The following is a 7,500-nucleotide window of genomic DNA, read 5'->3' as shown; positions in this document are numbered from 1 at the left end:
TGCACCCCCTTCCGTAGAGCAAAATCCTGAAGGTCGGGGTTGCGCACAAGTCGACATGGGTCGAGGTGGACTATCATGCGAAACCACTTTTTTCGGTCCCTACGGTGCCCCTAGATGATGAAAAGTACAATCCGAGGTTGATTACGAACACTTTTGTGCACCCCCTTCCGTAGAGCAAAATCCTGAAGGTCGGGGTTGCGCACAAGTAGACCCCCTTCCGTAGAGCAAAATCCTGAAGGTCGGGGTCGCGCAAGGGTCGACATGGGTCGAGGTGGACTATCATGCGAAACCACTTTTTTCGGTCCCTACGGTGCCCCTAGATGATGAAAAGTACAATCCGAGGTTGATTACGAACACTTTTGTGCACCCCCTTCCGTAGAGCAAAATCCTGAAGGTCGGGGTCGCGCAAGGGTCGACATGGGTCGAGGTGGACTATCATGCGAAACCACTTTTTTCGGTCCCTACGGTGCCCCTAGATGATGAAAAGTACAATCCGAGGTTGATTACGAACACTTTTGTGCACCCCCTTCCGTAGAGCAAAATCCTGAAGGTCGGGGTTGCGCACAAGTAGACCCCCTTCCGTAGAGCAAAATCCTGAAGGTCGGGGTCGCGCAAGGGTCGACATGGGTCGAGGTGGACTATCATGCGAAACCACTTTTTTCGGTCCCTACGGTGCCCCTAGATGATGAAAAGTACAATCCGAGGTTGATTACGAACACTTTTGTGCACCCCCTTCCGTAGAGCAAAATCCTGAAGGTCGGGGTTGCGCACAAGTAGACCCCCTTCCGTAGAGCAAAATCCTGAAGGTCGGGGTCGCGCAAGGGTCGACATGGGTCGAGGTGGACTATCATGCGAAACCACTTTTTTCGGTCCCTACGGTGCCCCTAGATGATGAAAAGTACAATCCGAGGTTGATTACGAACACTTTTGTGCACCCCCTTCCGTAGAGCAAAATCCTGAAGGTCGGGGTCGCGCAAGGGTCGACATGGGTCGAGGTGGACTATCATGCGAAACCACTTTTTTCGGTCCCTACGGTGCCCCTAGATGATGAAAAGTACAATCCGAGGTTGATTACGAACACTTTTGTGCACCCCCTTCCGTAGAGCAAAATCCTGAAGGTCGGGGTCGCGCAAGGGTCGACATGGGTCGAGGTGGACTATCATGCGAAACCACTTTTTTCGGTCCCTACGGTGCCCCTAGATGATGAAAAGTACAATCCGAGGTTGATTACGAACACTTTTGTGCACCCCCTTCCGTAGAGCAAAATCCTGAAGGTCGGGGTCGCGCAAGGGTCGACATGGGTCGAGGTGGACTATCATGCGAAACCACTTTTTTCGGTCCCTACGGTGCCCCTAGATGATGAAAAGTACAATCCGAGGTTGATTACGAACACTTTTGTGCACCCCCTTCCGTAGAGCAAAATCCTGAAGGTCGGGGTTGCGCACAAGTAGACCCCCTTCCGTAGAGCAAAATCCTGAAGGTCGGGGTCGCGCAAGGGTCGACATGGGTCGAGGTGGACTATCATGCGAAACCACTTTTTTCGGTCCCTACGGTGCCCCTAGATGATGAAAAGTACAATCCGAGGTTGATTACGAACACTTTTGTGCACCCCCTTCCGTAGAGCAAAATCCTGAAGGTCGGGGTTGCGCACAAGTAGACCCCCTTCCGTAGAGCAAAATCCTGAAGGTCGGGGTCGCGCAAGGGTCGACATGGGTCGAGGTGGACTATCATGCGAAACCACTTTTTTCGGTCCCTACGGTGCCCCTAGATGATGAAAAGTACAATCCGAGGTTGATTACGAACACTTTTGTGCACCCCCTTCCGTAGAGCAAAATCCTGAAGGTCGGGGTTGCGCACAAGTAGACCCCCTTCCGTAGAGCAAAATCCTGAAGGTCGGGGTCGCGCAAGGGTCGACATGGGTCGAGGTGGACTATCATGCGAAACCACTTTTTTCGGTCCCTACGGTGCCCCTAGATGATGAAAAGTACAATCCGAGGTTGATTACGAACACTTTTGTGCACCCCCTTCCGTAGAGCAAAATCCTGAAGGTCGGGGTTGCGCACAAGTAGACCCCCTTCCGTAGAGCAAAATCCTGAAGGTCGGGGTCGCGCAAGGGTCGACATGGGTCGAGGTGGACTATCATGCGAAACCACTTTTTTCGGTCCCTACGGTGCCCCTAGATGATGAAAAGTACAATCCGAGGTTGATTACGAACACTTTTGTGCACCCCCTTCCGTAGAGCAAAATCCTGAAGGTCGGGGTTGCGCACAAGTAGACCCCCTTCCGTAGAGCAAAATCCTGAAGGTCGGGGTCGCGCAAGGGTCGACATGGGTCGAGGTGGACTATCATGCGAAACCACTTTTTTCGGTCCCTACGGTGCCCCTAGATGATGAAAAGTACAATCCGAGGTTGATTACGAACACTTTTGTGCACCCCCTTCCGTAGAGCAAAATCCTGAAGGTCGGGGTTGCGCACAAGTAGACCCCCTTCCGTAGAGCAAAATCCTGAAGGTCGGGGTCGCGCAAGGGTCGACATGGGTCGAGGTGGACTATCATGCGAAACCACTTTTTTCGGTCCCTACGGTGCCCCTAGATGATGAAAAGTACAATCCGAGGTTGATTACGAACACTTTTGTGCACCCCCTTCCGTAGAGCAAAATCCTGAAGGTCGGGGTTGCGCACAAGTAGACCCCCTTCCGTAGAGCAAAATCCTGAAGGTCGGGGTCGCGCAAGGGTCGACATGGGTCGAGGTGGACTATCATGCGAAACCACTTTTTTCGGTCCCTACGGTGCCCCTAGATGATGAAAAGTACAATCCGAGGTTGATTACGAACACTTTTGTGCACCCCCTTCCGTAGAGCAAAATCCTGAAGGTCGGGGTTGCGCACAAGTCGACCCCCTTCCGTAGAGCAAAATCCTGAAGGTCGGGGTCGCGCAAGGGTCGACATGGGTCGAGGTGGACTATCATGCGAAACCACTTTTTTCGGTCCCTACGGTGCCCCTAGATGATGAAAAGTACAATCCGAGGTTGATTACGAACACTTTTGTGCACCCCCTTCCGTAGAGCAAAATCCTGAAGGTCGGGGTTGCGCACAAGTAGACCCCCTTCCGTAGAGCAAAATCCTGAAGGTCGGGGTCGCGCAAGGGTCGACATGGGTCGAGGTGGACTATCATGCGAAACCACTTTTTTCGGTCCCTACGGTGCCCCTAGATGATGAAAAGTACAATCCGAGGTTGATTACGAACACTTTTGTGCACCCCCTTCCGTAGAGCAAAATCCTGAAGGTCGGGGTTGCGCACAAGTAGACCCCCTTCCGTAGAGCAAAATCCTGAAGGTCGGGGTTGCGCACAAGTAGACCCCCTTCCGTAGAGCAAAATCCTGAAGGTCGGGGTCGCGCAAGGGTCGACATGGGTCGAGGTGGACTATCATGCGAAACCACTTTTTTCGGTCCCTACGGTGCCCCTAGATGATGAAAAGTACAATCCGAGGTTGATTACGAACACTTTTGTGCACCCCCAAAAATGGCCAAAATCCTGAAGGTCGGGTTCTCGGGGCGGTCGAGGCCCTCTGACGTGCACGAAAAACCGGTACCCACGCCGAGCTTCAGAATTTGGTCTCCAGAGACAAAGTCCCAACCGAAACTGGCACCCCACAAATGTATCCCAAGGAGTGGTCGGATCGAGTTACAGTGTTCGAGAGTATTGACGAGGATGGTTATACGCAACTTTTTGCTAAAGGTGTCCAAGACCGTCAGACACTTACTTACGGAGATATAAGACACGTGCGTGGTCGCCCGTGCCGAGCTTCAGAAATGTTGCTCCAGAGACTAAGTCCCAGAAAACCTTCCGACCCCAAAAACTCCCAGAAGGAGTCGTCAGATCGTTTCGCGATGTTCTAGTGAAATGTTCAGCTCGACGGAATGCAACTTTTACTTAAAGGGGTCCAAGACCGTCAGACGCTTAGGTACGGAGATACGGGCATGGGTCGGTTTTCCCCATACAAAATACCCCATGGAAAACTGCAAAACCCCAAAACAGGTCGAAGGAGTGGTCGGATCGTTTCGTGGTGTTCTAGTGAAATGTTCCATTCGATAAGACGCAACTTTTTGCTAAAGGTGTCCAAGACCGTCAGACCCTTACTTACGGAGATATAAGACACGTGCGTGGTTGCTCGTGCCGAGCTTCAGAAATGTTGCTCCAGAGACTAAGTCCCAGAAAACCTTCCGACCCCAAAAACTCCCAGAAGGAGTCGTCGGAACGTTTCGCGATGTTCTAGTGAAATGTTCAGCTCGACGGAATGCAACTTTTACCTAAAGGGGTCCAAGACCGTCAGACGCTTAGGTACGGAGATACGGGCATGGGTTGGTTTTCCCCATACAAAATACCCCATGGAAAACTGCAAAACCCAAAAACAGGTCGAAGGAGTGGTCGGATCGTTTCGTGGTGTTCTAGTGAAATGTTCCATTCGATAGGGCGCAACTTTTTGCTAAAGGCGTCCAAGACCGTCAGACACTTACTTACGGAGATATAAGACACGTGCGTGGTTGCTCGTGCCGAGCTTCAGAAATGTTGCTCCAGAGACTAAGTCCCAGAAAACCTTCCGACCCCAAAAACTCCCAGAAGGAGGCGTCGGATCGTTTCGCGATGTTCTAGTGAAATGTTCAGCTTGACGGTATGCAACTTTTACCTAAAGGGGTCCAAGACCGTCAGACGCTTAGGTACGGAGATACGGGCATGGGTCGGTTTTCCCCATACAAAATACCCCATGGAAAACTGCAAAACCCCAAAACAGGTCGAAGGAGTGGTCGGATCGTTTCGTGGTGTTCTAGTGAAATGTTCCATTCGATAGAGCGCAACTTTTTGCTAAAGGTGTCCAAAACCGTCAGACCCTTACTTACGGAGATATAAGACACGTGCGTGGTTGCTCGTGCCGAGCTTCAGAAATGTTGCTCCAGAGACTAAGTCCCAGAAAACCTTCGGACCCCAAAAACTCCCAGAAGGAGTCGTCGGATCGTTTCGCGATGTTCTAGTGAAATGTTCAGCTCGACGGAATGCAACTTTTACCTAAAGGGGTCCAAGACCGTCAGACGCTTAGGTACGGAGATACGGGCATGGGTCGGTTTTCCCCATACAAAATACCCCATGGAAAACTGCAAAACCCCAAAACAGGTCGAAGGAGTGGTCGGATCGTTTCGTGGTGTTCTAGTGAAATGTTCCATTCGATAGGGCGCAACTTTTTGCTAAAGGTGTCCAAGACCGTCAGACCCTTACTTACGGAGATATAAGACACGTGCGTGGTTGCCCGTGCCGAGCTTCAGAAATGTTGCTCCAGAGACTAAGTCCCAGAAAACCTTCCGACCCCAAAAACTCCCAGAAGGAGTCGTCGGATCGTTTCGCGATGTTCTAGTGAAATGTTCAGCTCGACGGAATGCAACTTTTACCTCAAGGGGTCCAAGACCGTCAGACGCTTAGGTACGGAGATACGGGCATGGGTCGGTTTTCCCCATACAAAATACCCCATGGAAAACTGCAAAACCCCAAAACAGGTCGAAGGAGTGGTCGGATCGTTTCGTGATGTTCTAGTGAAATGTTCCATTCGATAGGGCGCAACTTTTTGCTAAAGGTGTCCAAGACCGTCAGACCCTTACTTACGGAGATATAAGACACGTGCGTGGTTGCTCGTGCCGAGCTTCAGAAATGTTGCTCCAGAGACTAAGTCCCAGAAAACCTTCGGACCCCAAAAACTCCCAGAAGGAGTCGTCGGATCGTTTCGCGATGTTCTAGTGAAATGTTCAGCTCGACGGAATGCAACTTTTACCTAAAGGGGTCCAAGACCGTCAGACGCTTAGGTACGGAGATACGGGCATGGGTCGGTTTTCCCCATACAAAATACCCCATGGAAAACTGCAAAACCCCAAAACAGGTCGAAGGAGTGGTCGGATCGTTTCGTGGTGTTCTAGTGAAATGTTCCATTCGATAGGGCGCAACTTTTTGCTAAAGGTGTCCAAGACCGTCAGACCCTTACTTACGGAGATATAAGACACGTGCGTGGTTGCTCGTGCCGAGCTTCAGAAATATTGCTCCAGAGACTAAGTCCCAGAAGACCTTCCGACCCCAAAAACTCCCAGAAGGAGTCGTCGGATCGTTTCGCGATGTTCTAGTGAAATGTTCAGCTCGACGGAATGCAACTTTTACCTAAAGGGGTCCAAGACCGTCAGACGCTTAGGTACGGAGATACGGGCATGGGTCGGTTTTCCCCATACAAAATACCCCATGGAAAACTGCAAAACCCAAAAACAGGTCGAAGGAGTGGTCGGATCGTTTCGTGGTGTTCTAGTGAAATGTTCCATTCGATAGAGCGCAACTTTTTGCTAAAGGTGTCCAAGACCGTCAGACCCTTACTTACGGAGATATAAGACACGTGCGTGGTTGCTCGTGCCGAGCTTCAGAAATGTTGCTCCAGAGACTAAGTCCCAGAAAACCTTCCGACCCCAAAAACTCCCAGAAGGAGGCGTCGGATCGTTTCGCGATGTTCTAGCGAAATGTTCAGCTCGACGGAATGCAACTTTTACCTAAAGGGGTCCAAGACCGTCAGACGCTTAGGTACGGAGATACGGGCATGGGTCGGTTTTCCCCATACAAAATACCCCATGGAAATCTGCAAAACCCAAAAACAGGTCGAAGGAGTGGTCGGATCGTTTCGTGGTGTTCTAGTGAAATGTTCCATTCGATAGGGCGCAACTTTTTGCTAAAGGCGTCCAAGACCGTCAGACCCTTACTTACGGAGATATAAGACACGTGCGTGGTTGCTCGTGCCGAGCTTCAGAAATATTGCTCCAGAGACTAAGTCCCAGAAAACCTTCGGACCCCAAAAGCTCCCAGAAGGAGTCGTCGGATCGTTTCGCGATGTTCTAGTGAAATGTTCAGCTCGACGGAATGCAACTTTTACCTAAAGGGGTCCAAGACCGTCAGACGCTTAGGTACGGAGATACGGGCATGGGTCGGTTTTCCCCATACAAAATACCCCATGGAAAACTGCAAAACCCAAAAACAGGTCGAAGGAGTGGTCGGATCGTTTCGTGGTGTTCTAGTGAAATGTTCCATTCGATAGGGCGCAACTTTTTGCTAAAGGCGTCCAAGACCGTCAGACCCTTACTTACGGAGATATAAGACACGTGCGTGGTTGCTCGTGCCGAGCTTCAGAAATGTTGCTCCAGAGACTAAGTCCCAGAAAACCTTCGGACCCCAAAAACTCCCAGAAGGAGTCGTCGGATCGTTTCGCGATGTTCTAGTGAAATGTTCAGCTCGACGGAATGCAACTTTTACCTAAAGGGGTCCAAGACCGTCAGACGCTTAGGTACGGAGATACGGGCATGGGTCGGTTTTCCCCATACAAAATACCCCATGGAAAACTGCAAAACCCCAAAACAGGTCGAAGGAGTGGTCGGATCGTTTCGTGGTGTTCTAGTGAAATGTTCCATTCGATAGGGCGCAACTTTTT

The sequence above is a fragment of the Anopheles nili genome (genome assembly GCF_943737925.1).
Source record: "Anopheles nili chromosome X unlocalized genomic scaffold, idAnoNiliSN_F5_01 X_unloc_16, whole genome shotgun sequence".
NCBI lineage: Eukaryota > Metazoa > Arthropoda > Insecta > Diptera > Culicidae > Anopheles > Anopheles nili.
Note: the sequence above shows the minus strand (reverse complement) of the source record.